The following is a 13,932-nucleotide window of genomic DNA, read 5'->3' on the forward strand; positions in this document are numbered from 1 at the left end:
TTACTGCAATAGTGTCTTTATTCGAGCATTGGCTACCTATGAGCCAAGAAGAATAAAATTTAGTGCAAGAAAGGTCATTAACTTCAATAAGGATGTGGTTGATGACAAAGGTCATGTGCTGTCATTTGTGGTTACATATGCCAAATATGGACTTGGAATGTGCCTTATCAGCCAGTTCAGTGCAAAATTAGAAACCTCATATTTCCATTAGAGCCCATTCCTCCACTAGATCAGCATTCTAAGATATCAGTTTGGAGATTCCAGTGAGCCACCCAGTACCAGACTTCCACCTACATTGTTTGCTAAATTGGTGTATCTCCTCATCTTCTCTCTGCTGTGGATCCAAGAGCATACCAATCTTTTGTGGCATATGGATAAACCCCTGAAATGTTGGAAGAAGCATCTTCCAGCGGATTCAGAAAAGCAAGCTAACTCTCAAATCAAGACTGTTCTTATTGTAGCATTTCACCGGTGTCTTGCTGGCAAGCAGCTTCCTTGCAAAGTGTGACCTGGCAGGATCTCGACTTGTGCCCAATTTCGTGAGGCACCACGAGAAACAGTACATGTTCATTGGAGCTGCCCAACCTCTCACTCCATCCTCGACCATATCTCAACATATTCGAGAGTTCCGTTTCCCACTGGCACTATTGGGAAGCACTTCTGGCTCTTTGAGATCATTCCTCTTGCATTGAGATTAACTTATAATACTTTGATTGGGTGAGATATTGAGCATTAAACAGCAATTTTTGAAAACCTATCTTTTGACTCTTACACTTTCACAGATCACTTCAGCAGTCTGTGCTTGATTACCTCTCTCTTCATGAGATAGAACACCGATCACATTCGCTTTTTTGTCAATGTTTCTATGTATGATATGTTTATGTTCTCATTGGCCATAACACCTATTGTACATTAAATTATACATTCAGCTTGCTTCACCAAAAAAAGGCTGTGTATCCAAAACCGTTTTGTCAAAGCTTGCATGCTGATCAACAAAAGGCAATGGTTCAAAAAGCTAATGAGCACTATGGAAACATGGGCTGGTTAAAGTAACCCGTAAGAAACATTTATGTATGAATTTCAATGATTAGTATCACATTATGCTTCTACCTTCGACTAATAGACACTCGGCTTACCTATGTGGGTCTAGCCTACAAGTTAGATGGAGCAATTAACTCGGTAGCAACTCAAGTCACACTGGACCCCTATTTTGGGTCCCTCCTTGGCCAACTAGTGCAAGTTAATAATATGGCATCTCAATCACATCGACTAACCACCCTCCATAGGCTAGTAAAAATAAAGGCATCTCAAAACCATTATCATCCATTCACCCAATCAAAGTTCATAGAATCCATCTAGATCACCATCTAAGCTTCATCATGAAAGCACACTAGTAGACAAAGCCATCATTGTATGAATTCATTTGCAATAAAAGAAAATTAAATCTCTTTGAGCTCTTGTGTACTCTTTATTCTTTGCTTGGATTCTATTTGCTACACCATGTTATTTTTCAAGGTATCTTCATGGTGTTGAGAAACCACTTCTTCAAATTACACATTTCATTTTAGGGTTTCTCACTAACAGCCCCAAAAAGGGCTGATGTCCACATTTTGATCATTTTTTCACCACCACCACCAAAACCCACTTCAGTCTGCCCATATTATGAACCTTCATGGGAGTTCAAGTCATAACCTGTCATGAGGCACAGAAATGGCACAATGGAAAGGCATACAAGATATATCAATAAGGAATCCTCTGTATTCATGATATAGAAATATACGACATTGAGGCACATCTCACTACTACACCCTCATGCCACCGCACCTGTGAGGGTTCACCAACCACTGAGCATAGGGAATCACATGTAGAAGCACATCCCAAGCAAAGCTTGAGTAACTAGTACTTCGTATATAGGTGTTTCTGGCTCCAACGCCATGGTATAGCTACAAAGCCCTTACACAACTCCGCTTAATGGATTGTTGTCCTTAGCAATCTAAGGGTGGTTTTCTTGACTCATTCCAGGATCTTAACACAGCTCATTCTATCAACCTGATCAGTGTTTACCGGTCTAGGACTTGACTCATTAGCGGGATCTTAACACACCCTTTTCTAGTAAGCTAGTCACTATCTGCCGCACTATGACTTGGGGGTCTTAGCACAGCTTTCTCTATCAAGTTGACCATGGTCTACCTTAGTTCTTTTATTCTTTTTCATTCCAATCCACCCTCAACTCAATTACATTTGAGGAGTGGAGGCTTCATAGTCCTAACTTTATTTGGCTTGGCGCTTATGGCTTTGCATGCCAAACTTTGTAGTCGCAATCCCAAGTTGTCGCACTATTGAGGTCAAGGCATGGTGACTCGATTGGTGCCATGTTGCGCCACACTTGGAGGGAGGTAGTCCATTGGGTTGCTCCTTGTGCAATCCCTCCCTTTCTTCTTGTATTTGCCTTGGGCCTTGGTGACTTGGGTCTCTTGGTTCATTTGCCAAAATACTGGGCTATTCTCCTTGGCCTCTTTGCCAGATCTTGCTTGCTTGCCATGAACTTAGACAAACTAGTTGGTTTAGCTTGTCTTTTTGCATGAAAGGTGCAGTCTTGGTGCAGGACACCTCTTTGGCTCTTCTTAGCCTCATTTGGAGTTGAAGTTCTTGGGGGGGCATAGACTAAGTCGTCACACTTAGACCGAATTGAGGATTGCAAAAGCAAAGGTATCATTGAAGTTGTTGGGGTGACGCCCATATTTGAAGTGCTTGGTGTGTCATGGATCCATAGGATTGGGATGACAACGCCTTGCATTGTGTGCGGCTTGAATGCCGAGATCTCAATCTTTACTCAACTAGGAAGGTTCCCTTCCATAGCACATGTTAACTTGGCCGAATCATATTGCAAGCACTCCCTCATGCTCTCCCTTCTTTGAGGCGATATCCTCTAACTCAATTTGTCCAAGCTCATAAGGATTTGCCTCTTCAAGTTCAAAGGCATAGACAATGACTCCATTGCTGAAGTGCACTTGGTTTCTACTTTGATTCGAGTTGGTTGGAATGGGATGTGGCCTTGGTTAGAAAGCTTGGTTTGCTTCATCCTTAGCCACTACGAGTGTAGCTTGGGGGGTTTTGGAGACATTCTCGTTCTCATCTTGGCTCTAGGGGCCTGCCTTCGTTTATTGGCACATAGTTTCGCCTTTTTTTTCTTCTCATTCTCATTCTCCTCTTTCTCTATCTTTCCTTCTTCGTTTCGGCCTTCTTTGCCTAGGTCTAACTCTTGCTCCTCTTCTTCCTTCTTGTTCTTACCTAAGTCTAAGTTATCTTCTATCTTTTCTTCCTTGGTCTTAATGCCTTGGTCTATCTTTTCTCGCTCTTCTTGTTCTAGCCTATCTTTTTCATTTGGCTTTCTACCTCTCCACACTCGCTCTTCTAGCTTGGCTCCTCTCTCTCTTTCTACTTGCTCAATCTTTTTCCTAACTTTCTTCTTCTTGTTTTCTTCTACTTGCTTCCACATATCTTGCTCTATATTTTCTTTCTCTTCTAACTACTTCCTAGCTAACTCTACTTGTTCTTCTATATGCTTTCTTCTCTTTTCTTGTTTCCATTTTTTCTTAATCGTCTCTATGGCTCCATCTAATAAGTCATTTTCTTCTTCTTTCCTATCATCTTCTATCTCATCCAATATTTTCACAATTCTCTCCTTCAACTCTCTTCCTAGCCTATCATCATTGAACTTTGACAGATTGATTGGTTATCAAGGTCAAGGTGTTCCAAGATCTGAGCTAAGCTCCTCGTCGCCTTTCTCTTCTTCTTCAATTTGTTGGGGTAGAGGTGTTCCAAGATCTGGGCTGAGCTCATCCTCTCCCTTTTCTTCTTCTTTATCGGCTAACACTTGACTTTTCTCTTCTTTATCTATCTCGTCATCTAAAGCTAAAGTATTGGTTGCATATAGCGGATCCCCTGCCCAAGGTGCTTTCACCCTTCCATTCTCATTCTTTAAGACATCTCCTCATCTACTTCTCCATCATCATCTTCATCAAAGGCATCCCGTGCCTCAAAGGAGGGCACCAACCTGATCTGACCCTCAATCTCAATAGGTGGAGGTGCTGCAAGATCAAGATCAAGCTCATCCTCATCCTCCCCCTTCTCAAACACCATTTCTTCTAACACTCATTCTTCTTTCAATTGAGCTGCACACTACGGGTACAAGGGCTCATTCTTTTGATATGTCCACCTATCTTCATCTGCTTTCTTATATCCTAACTCCATCATAATATTTTCTACTTTTGAACTCACATCCATTCTCCATCCTTCTCCTCTCACATAATACTCTTGTCTTTTCTTCTTCTGCTTGAATTCCTTCAGGTTGGCATTCTTCAAGATAGGGGTAGTTGGTGTAGACAATCTCCTTCCAGATGGTAGTTGATGGGGACATCTTCGGGGTAGTAGTATCCATCTTCTTTGAGAGGGTATTCGTTGTAAAGGTATTGGCCTCAGAGTAGCCTTCTAGTAGTCATCTTTAGGATTGTGGTTGGGGTAGTAGTAGCCGGTTGGGGACGAGGTATTCCAAGATCTGGACTAAAATCGTCCTCTCCCTTGTTTTCTTCTCCATCTTCAGTTGACCAGAACTCTTCTTCTTCTTTCACATGTTTTTTCTTTTCTTGGCTCCTTTGTTCTTCTTTGGTTGACTTCACTCTATTCTTCAACTCTTGGACTCTCTAGCTCTCATCTGCTTCAAGTATGGGTTGGCCTGCTCTTTGGCTTCTTCAGATCCAGAGGCAATCTCCCAATTCCACCTCAACATGATTTCTCCTTGTAGCACTATGTTGAGGTCTCATGCCATCTTCACTTGCCATAGTCTAGCTCTCTCTCACACCATGATCAACTGGTAGTCGACCTCCTCCAGGTCTTCATCTAGCTCTTTTGTGGGTCTTCTTTAGTGCTTTGATGGTCTTCTTTGTCTGCTCGATCAGTTTGAGCCGTAGCTCCTTCTTCTTGTATGTGATTTTGAACCAGTGACATAGCTCATCCTCCTCTTCAAAAAAAGTGTCCTTCCATAGCTTCAACTCTCTCCAATACATTTTTGAATGGTATGCACACATCCCTATCATGCCATGGCTCCTTCTCAACTTTGTTGGCACTCCAAGTTCTCTCTCAATTTTCAGCAAGTAACATGCCTGGGGAAACGTCGCGAGGTGGAGCATCGCACCATGTTGTGTTGCATTGTGTCACATCGTGTCGTGTCTTATCGCGTCGCGTTGCGCGACGTGTTATGGTAGGATCTCCTCCGCATTCGTGAGCTTACTGCCCTCTCAAGCTAGTATGCTCCATGCTAGAGTTGCTCTAATACCAAGCGTTACGAACCTTCATGGGACATCAAGTTATAACTTGTCATGATGTAGAGAATTGGCACAATGGAAAGGCACACAAGATATATCAATAAGGAATCCTTCATATTCATGATATAGAAAGACACAACATTGAGGCACATCTCAAGACTACACCCTTGTGATGTTGCACATGTGAGAGTTCACCACTGAGCATAGGGAATCACATATAGAAGCACATCCCAAGCAAAGCTTCACTAACTACTACTCCCCATATAGGTGTTTCTAGCTCCAATGCCATGGTATAGCTACAAAGCCCTTACAACCCATACCCCTATCGGAGGACATTGCACTGCTACCTTGGCGTCAATCTTCCATAGATAGCAACCTCTTTCACTCCCTTCAAGCTTCACCAAATTTGCATTTAGCTGCCTAGAGACCTCCTCCACATCTAGCATCACCTTCCCAAGCCTGGCCTCAAGATCTTCTTGCCTAGCATTACCCCACATCCGATGTTAGTTTCTGTAGCCCCAAGTACCTGCGTTTTTGGGTTGACAAACCTTTAGAGGCTACATTTACCCTCCTAGTGGCTGTCCCTTCATCTAGCATCATCATCCATCTACTAGCATTAATATTTGGACTGCTCTCCCTCCGTTTGACAGCTCTGACACACTCTCAGATTTGTGTTTTGCTGCCCAAGCTCACTCCCGACGTCTAAGGATTGTGGTTCGGTCCCTCTACAACTGGTAATCATCTTCCTAATCTTTGAAGGCATCAGAGAATAGTGGTTCGCTCCCTCAACAATTGCCTTCACCTTCCAGTGATTACTCCAATAGACCACTACCCAAAGGACTATGCTTCGCTCCCTTCACTGTGCAGATTCCCACGCGTACTACTGCTTGATTCAAACAAGACAGTGCAGTTATCTTCTGAGCTTCGGCTCCATTGTATCAGTTTTTCTTCGCATAGCATGATTTAGTGTATCATCATCGTGTTCTTATGATTCTGAGTTTTTCTTCTCTCTCAATGTTTGTCGTACATATTGTGTGTTTCTCCCCGCAAACCCTATTGTCTCTCTCCACCACCGTCGCATATTTTGGCATGCTATCAAAGCATATCCGTTATTCTTACATGGTATCAGAGACAAAGCCGCTCAGTGAGCCACAAAGGTCCCAAAAATCCTCTACATCAAAGAAGGCAAAGATAGGTTGCACATTCGACATCATCTACTGATTTCCCCCCTTCATTTTTGTTGTATCACTAGGAGACAAAGATAAACTTCTCTTCCTCTCCCACCCACCCCCCCTTTTACAAGTTGAAACTCTGGTGCCATGACTTCTCCACAAGCAAATGGATAGACCAGTAGGTGCCCCTCTTCCAACATCACCACAAACCCCCCCCCCCCTGAATGCTTGTTGACATGGACCTTTCCTCCCTACCCCACCGAATGGACAGACCATTGGGTGCTCCTCTTTCAACATCACCGGAAACTCCTCCCCCCCCCCCCCCCAAATGCTTGTTGGTATGGTCCTTTGCTCCCTACCCCACCAGAGAACATGCGTCTACCCCCAAGTATCAGAGTGCAGCGATGCAGAAGCGTAGGACAAAGACTGAGAGAGAGTGAACACACACAGAGAGAGAGAGAGAGAGAAAAGGAGAGTGTAAAAGCAGAAAATCTACAGTGTGGTATGTTGTATAAGAGTGCAAAAATACACGGGGGCAGAGGAAATATCTGCGTGTGTCTCCAACTTGATGACCTCGATCTCTGTCAGCCCGAGCACAATCTGTCTCAGCCAACAGATCTCAAGATCAGAATCTGAATCATTGAATAATGACAAAACAAGTGTGCACCAGGAGCTGGCTATTTATAGCTAGAAAAAATAGCAATCACAGCAGCACGTTTAATGCAGCCCACTGCACCTAAAATAATGCATAATCTGTCCGACTGACCATAAACGTGGCACCTATACCTGCTGTGCCATGTGGCACCTGTACACTGCCTGCTGTCCAACTGCTGATGTGTCCTCTGCTGACATGTCCTCTGCCGTACGACTATCCAAGAAATGACAGTCTAACAACACCTCTCAGATCTTGGATGGGTCAAAAGACTAAGGGATCTGGAATGCTGCCGAAGAAGAGCCTGGGGAAGCGCCTTCATAAACAAATCTGCAAGATTATCCTCCGTCTTGCAGTACTCCACATCAATAGTCCCATCCAGAAGCTTCTCCCGAATAAAGTGATACTAGACCTCAATGTGCTTCGTCCGGGCATGGAATACAGGATTCCGTATCAAGGCAATGCAACTCTCATTGTGGCACGATAGAAGAGTAAGACGAGTCTGGGGGCAGCCAAGCTCCTCCAACAATCTCCGAAGCCACACAACCTCACATGTGGTTGAAGAGGCAGCCCGCTACTCCGCCTCAATAGAAGAAAGGGCTACCGTGGGTTGCTTCTTGCTACTCCAAGAGATAACACCTATACCCAAGGTAAAACAATAGCCTGTAGTAGACCGTCGGTGGTCCACATCGCTAGCCCAATCCAAGTCACTCCAACCTGCAAGAATCAGATTTGAAGCATCTGTACCTACCGGATAAGAAATCCCTAAGTCAAAGGCCCCCTCAAATACCGAAGAATCCTCAGAGCAGCCTACCAATGCACCTGTTGGGGTTCAGTCATGAACCCTGCCAAAAGACCCACAGCAAAACAAAGATCAACACGAGTGTTGAGAAGCGAAATCAAGGATCCAATCAACTGATGGTAGCGTGAAGCATCCATCATGGGAGAATCTGAGCGTGAAGTGGACTTCTAATTCCGATCCATAGGAGTAGTAATGGGCCGACAAATCTCCATCTCAAAAGTCACCAAGAGCACCTGAATGTACCTCTGCTGAGAGATGAAAATCCCCCTCTGCAACTAATAAATCTCGTGACCCAAGAAGAAATGAAGAAGCCCCAAATCCGTCATCTCCAATGCCTGATGTAAAGCTCTCTTGTTCTCTCGGACTTTCTGTGCATGATCCCCTGTCAGAATCAAATCATCAACATACAACACAAACAACACATGACCAACCTCGGAAGTGTGCACATAAAGCTACGGATCAACCTTGGAGCGCCGATATCCCAACGTCGACTGAAGAAACGAGTCAATCTTCTCGTCCCATGCATGCGGAGCCTACTTGAGGCCATACAATGCCTTCTTCAACCTGTAAACTTTCCCATCCGAGGATTCAAAGCCAGGAGGCTGCTCAACATAGATCTCCTCCTGCAAATCACCATTCAACTGATAGACAAGCCATCTTCTATGGCCAGCCAAGGTAAGAACAACTCGAATAGTTGCCATACGAGCAGTAGGGGCAAAAGTATCATGGAAATCAATGCTCAACCTTTAGCAACAAGGCGAACCTTGTGCTTGTCCAAAGAACCATCGCTAAGGTACTTGGTCTTGAAGACCCACTTGACACCAATCACCTTCTTATGAGAGGGACGAGGCACAAGAGACCAAGTGCCATTCCTCTCAATAGCCTCCAACTTGACTTCCATGGCCTTCCGCCAATGATCAGACTGCAAAGCCTCCTTCACTAAAGCGGCTCACGATCCTGCATAACACAGGTCAACAAACAATAGTTGGAGCAAACAAGCTCTGAAGAATGTGCATGGTTCTGCCGGCACCTCCGCGGTCTATGCTGCGCTTCTGAGCTTCGGCTCCACTATATCAGCTTTTCTTTTCATAGCATGTTTCAGTATGTCATCATCGTGTTCTTGTGTTTCTAAGTTTTTCTTCCCTCTCAGTGTTTGTCATACACACTCTGTGTTTCTCCCCGCAAACCCTACTATCTCTCTGCACCGTCGCATATTTTGATATGGTATCAAAGCATACCAGTTATTTTGACACATGGTTTGTCTCACTCGACCAATGCAACGGACAAGCTAGTTGACAACTCTCATATGGTGTTTGCAAAGGGTATATCTACATGTTTTCCTCCATACAATACCTTTACAATCTCCAATCTTGGACTTTACCAGTACATCACCATCAGCTAGTGGACTTTTGTTTCCCTTTGGCATCGTGCTTCCAACATTCTTTCCAAATGTGGTAACATGATCAAGGGTGGGTCTCCATCTGCCCTAAAGTAATCAAAGCAGAGTAGAATGCACTAAATCTAGGGGACAACTACGATTACAAAGTAATCACCATATCCTTGGAGGTGACCGCCTTGCTCGCATTCTGAACCTACATTTGTATAGTTGTTGAAGCTTGTTGACATGTTCCTGCAAGGAAGCAAACTTTCTTGGATTCAAAGTCCACATCTGCATCCCCAAAGAAACCCTCTTCATGACAATCATATTTTTATAGAGCAAGTTTGGCTATGTATGGCTACGTGTGTGCCTCTGCCTGCATGAAGGATAGATATGCATACTGTAATAAGCAAGTTTGCCATTTGCTCTCTTGCTTTGATGTTTTGCTTGATACACTCATAAGAGGTTTGATTGAAATGTGTCCATGCATATATCTTTAATGCCATGTCTAGATATCTATCCCCTCCCCACCCTTTAAACCATTTTCGCATATCCAGCATCCATCCTATTGAAAGCACTTTACTTTTCCACATTTTCTGTAGGCGTGTGCTAGCATCCCATGCCCGTTTAGGGAGCCTATTATCATCCATTTGACGTACTCGGGTGCCATATCTCAATACTCAAATCATAGCACGTACCTCAATTGGTCGACGGCCAATTTCCAACAAAAGCATAAGTATATATGGTGTGGTGCTTTTGATACCCAAAAATCTACGAATAAAAGCTTTTTGCAGCTTCTCAATGTCATTCCAAGCAAATGCGGAGATGCTCCCTCCCCCCCCCCAACACTTCCACTCCATATAATACCGTCTGTAAAACATATGCATCAAAAATCATAGTGTATTTTCCAACATTAATTATCTGTACGGCTGCAGTTGTTTTCAAAGTGATAATACTTGCTTTTCCCTGCTGCTAATTGCCGCTTCACACATGTATGCCATCTATGGTTTGCACGTATCTCAATCCCCAAGTATTTGAAAGTAGATACTACCTCTATAGACAGTCCCGCATAATGTACTTTTGGTGGGGTCTTTGATTGCTTGGTGCCCACAGCCATTGGCTTTGTTTTTTATACATTCACCGTCAAATCACTATCTTTATAAAACCATTCAAGAATCCCCATGAACTGCTACATATATTCCCCAATATATGTAAAGAAGACCACATCATCTGCATAAAGCAAGGGCAAGATGGCAAACATACCATTATGCGGCCTTTTGGCTTCCTCTTCATTTATAGCCGTGAGAAGTATTTCCTCTAGCTTATCAAGGCATAAACCAAATAATATAGGGGAGAGCGGACAACCGTGTTTGACTCCCATATTACTCTCGAATACTTGTGACAGCCCGTTGCAACCTCTGAGGCAGCACACCACTCGTAGATATATCCTGTAAATTCCCATGCATAGATCATTGGAACCCCTAATTCTTGCATTCATTGCCATAAGCCAACCCTTGGTACAGTGCCAAAAGCCTTCTTAAAATCAACAAAACAGCAATACAAGATTGCTCCCTCAAGCGACTCTCATCCGTAAGCACACGTAAAGTAACCAAATGGTCTATGGTGTTATGACGACGGCAAAATTCTGCTTGTCCATATGCTCGTTTGTTATTACTTTCTCCCCATTTACTCAATTGCATTTCTTGGATAGTGCTGAATAGCTTTGCCATGGTGGTAGTTTATGAGCAAATTGCGATTTCCTCCCTTATACAACGGTTGTATCCAATTCTCCTGCCATTCTTGGGGAAAACCATATGCAAAAGCATAATGTATCACATGCAACATGAACAGTCTCGTCTCCTTTGTTGTCCATTTCAACATCTCTGCATTCAACTGAAAAGTATCACATGCTTTTCCATTAGCCATCTTGTTGAGGAATGCCTCCAATGTTTCTAAAGTGAACACAGCACCAAATGACTGCGTATGTACATCACATTTGATGGGTTGTACCCCTTTATGCATGTAAAGTTTTGTAACATACGATAGCATGTCAACATCTGTAAAATCCCCCATAACCTTTGACCGTTTGATTTGCAATTTTCTCCATGCTTGTCTTGGACATTTCTCAAACTCCCTAGCATCTTCACTTTCTTTGGCCACTACATATTGTCATCGCTTTTTTACGCGTGAGACCATTAAATCGTTTTTCCGCCTCACTTCGTTCTTGTCCCTTAGGGAGGATTTTCAGCTTTCTACGTGCAGCCTTACATTCATCATCAAGCCATTTCTTGCATGGCAATCCTTTGACATTTTTGTGACTGCTCTTTGGTTTACCAAAACCTCTATAGCCGTATTTAATATTGCATCTCTCATATCAGCCCATGTGCTCCTAGTAAGATTGCTCATAAGACTATCTAGGTGACCAACATATGCTTGTTTCTTGTCTACATCAAGACAGAATGCACCAATACCTACTGTGTCCCCTGCATGTCCTACATGGTGGCAAATATCAAGTGTCAAGCCAAAAGCTACATGATTCGATTCTTGATGTTTTTCACTACCAGAACTCTCTAATCATGCATAAATCATTCATGTGTACCATTGCATAGCCTACCACACTAGACCTCCACTAGCTGAGTAGCACGTGTATCCTTCAGTATCGGGGAAACAATTCATACCATTCAATATCGGAATGTGCAAACCATTAACCATATCCATCAAAGCACGTCCATCAGTGTTAATATCAATATCCTCAGACTGTCTACACCAACGTGCATCTACATCCACAACCTCTTCCTTGTCTAGCTCATCACGCGCTATGGGATGAAATTGCATACATCCAATACGTGCATTTAGGTCACCTAAGACCATCACATGTTCTTGTTGCATATATGTGCATGCATCCATACTCAAATCTTCAAAAGGTTCTTGCGAATCCACTTCATGTCGTGCATAGAAGGGGGGCTCCTTATGTAGAAATTAACATCCCGCAATGTACATCAGTGTAGTGTGCTTGAGCATAATCCATATGTATCGCTTATATCGGTCTACTTTACATATATCAATCATTCCTTCCAAATGACATTTGTATATGCATGCAACTCCTCCTTGCCCTCTTTTTCCTACATGTGGCTAATATGCACTATGGATTATGTACCCTCGGATATTCGAAATTCTATAGCATTAATGCTTTCACCTTTATGCCATAGAAACCCTCTACAATTCCAAAACAACACCTTCACAAGCGCGCAGCTCCCATGGGTCGCACATCCCTATGCATCCTTTGAAGTGTTATCACTAGATTTCTTTTGCTTATTGTATCGCTTCCCACGTTCCTCCTATTGCATGGGGGTGTGATCCTCATTTACATAAAAATCTGTTCCCTTGAAGTATACTCGACTACTGTCTAAAAGTATAGTTCTCTTACGTGCATCCAATAGAGTGTATACAATGGCTCTTGCCTTCCCATCGTCTTTCTTCTTGCCCATACGTCGAGCACCAAAGACAGGTACATCTGCCATGGCAAAACGCTTACCAAAAACTCAGTGATTTCTGTAGTAAGAGACAGTGCAGTCTCATCATGTGTTTTGGCAGTGAAGTACAGGCATGTCTCCATTTGGGGGAGTATCTGCTACTACTTCGGCTCATGTTTTTGGTATTTCCATGCATGTGCGTGTCGCCATACTCATTTCCAAGTCTGTGATTCTCTTGGCATGTTCCTCCATAGTCTGTTCCAACTGTGTATTCTTGCTTTCCAACGCTTGACACTCGAGAGCCAAGCGTGTGATTTATTGATTCTATGCATTGATTGATGCTTGAAGTGTCACCAAAAAATTCCATATCCCATCCCGTGAGATTTCTCCAACACATGGGTTGCTCCAACATGCCAGTAGAGAGAGGTGAAACTATGGTTGTCCAGTTGGCTTTGCTGCGTGCGACAGATCGTCCACTCGGAGAAAGGCGTGCATTAGTATCTCCAATCATAGCCATGTTTCCTGGTTCTCAGCTTCTGCGGCAATAAGCAAGGGACACGGGAGAGAGAGAGAGAGCTTATAGCAGAATCACGAAGGGTGGACAAGAGAAGAGCAGGGCCAGCATCGAGGGGTAAGCGAGCCATGGAGAGTGGACATCTTTCTTCTTCTGCTCTCCCTGCTGAGCCATGGTTGCCGGATGCAGGATTCACCTCCACAGATATTGAGCGAACACAGAGTGATTATTTGTCCTCGAAGTGATCAGTCTTTTCAGCTCTTTGTCGTCTCCTTCTAGAGGACAGAGCGCATCTCCTCTCTGTGCTGTATGTCAAAGGCACCTCACAGGCCCACAGGTATACAGTGCGCCATGGACAGCATTTCAAATCCAGCTGGAAAGCATTTGAGGAAATACGATTCTGTTTCTGCAAAAACTGTGGCTTGTCAAACTGTGCCCTGTGGACACTTGTTTGCCGGCTGGACTGAATGCCACGTCAATTGCCTCTTCTCCCGGCGACTTGTCTCATCTCCATTGTCCAGAGCCCAGGCATTGCCACCATCTGCTCGTTGAACTGAACGATCTGTCGCGTCCCTGCTCTGTGCCGAGAGAGAGAGAGAGAGAGAGAGAGAGAGAGA

The 13,932-nt window shown here is 43.7% G+C and overlaps 1 protein-coding gene across 1 annotated transcript in view; it reads right to left on the minus strand.

The window, feature by feature from the left end:
* ABCB25 (ABC transporter of the mitochondrion 3) overlaps positions 1-13,932 on the minus strand; it is a 203,232-nt gene that overhangs the window by 124,464 nt on the left and 64,836 nt on the right. The window lies entirely within an intron of this gene.

This window comes from Lygodium microphyllum, chromosome 8, assembly GCF_053477565.2.
Source record: "Lygodium microphyllum isolate KBCC chromosome 8, Lygodium_microphyllum_v1.1.10, whole genome shotgun sequence".
Classification (NCBI taxonomy): Eukaryota; Viridiplantae; Streptophyta; class Polypodiopsida; order Schizaeales; family Lygodiaceae; genus Lygodium; species Lygodium microphyllum.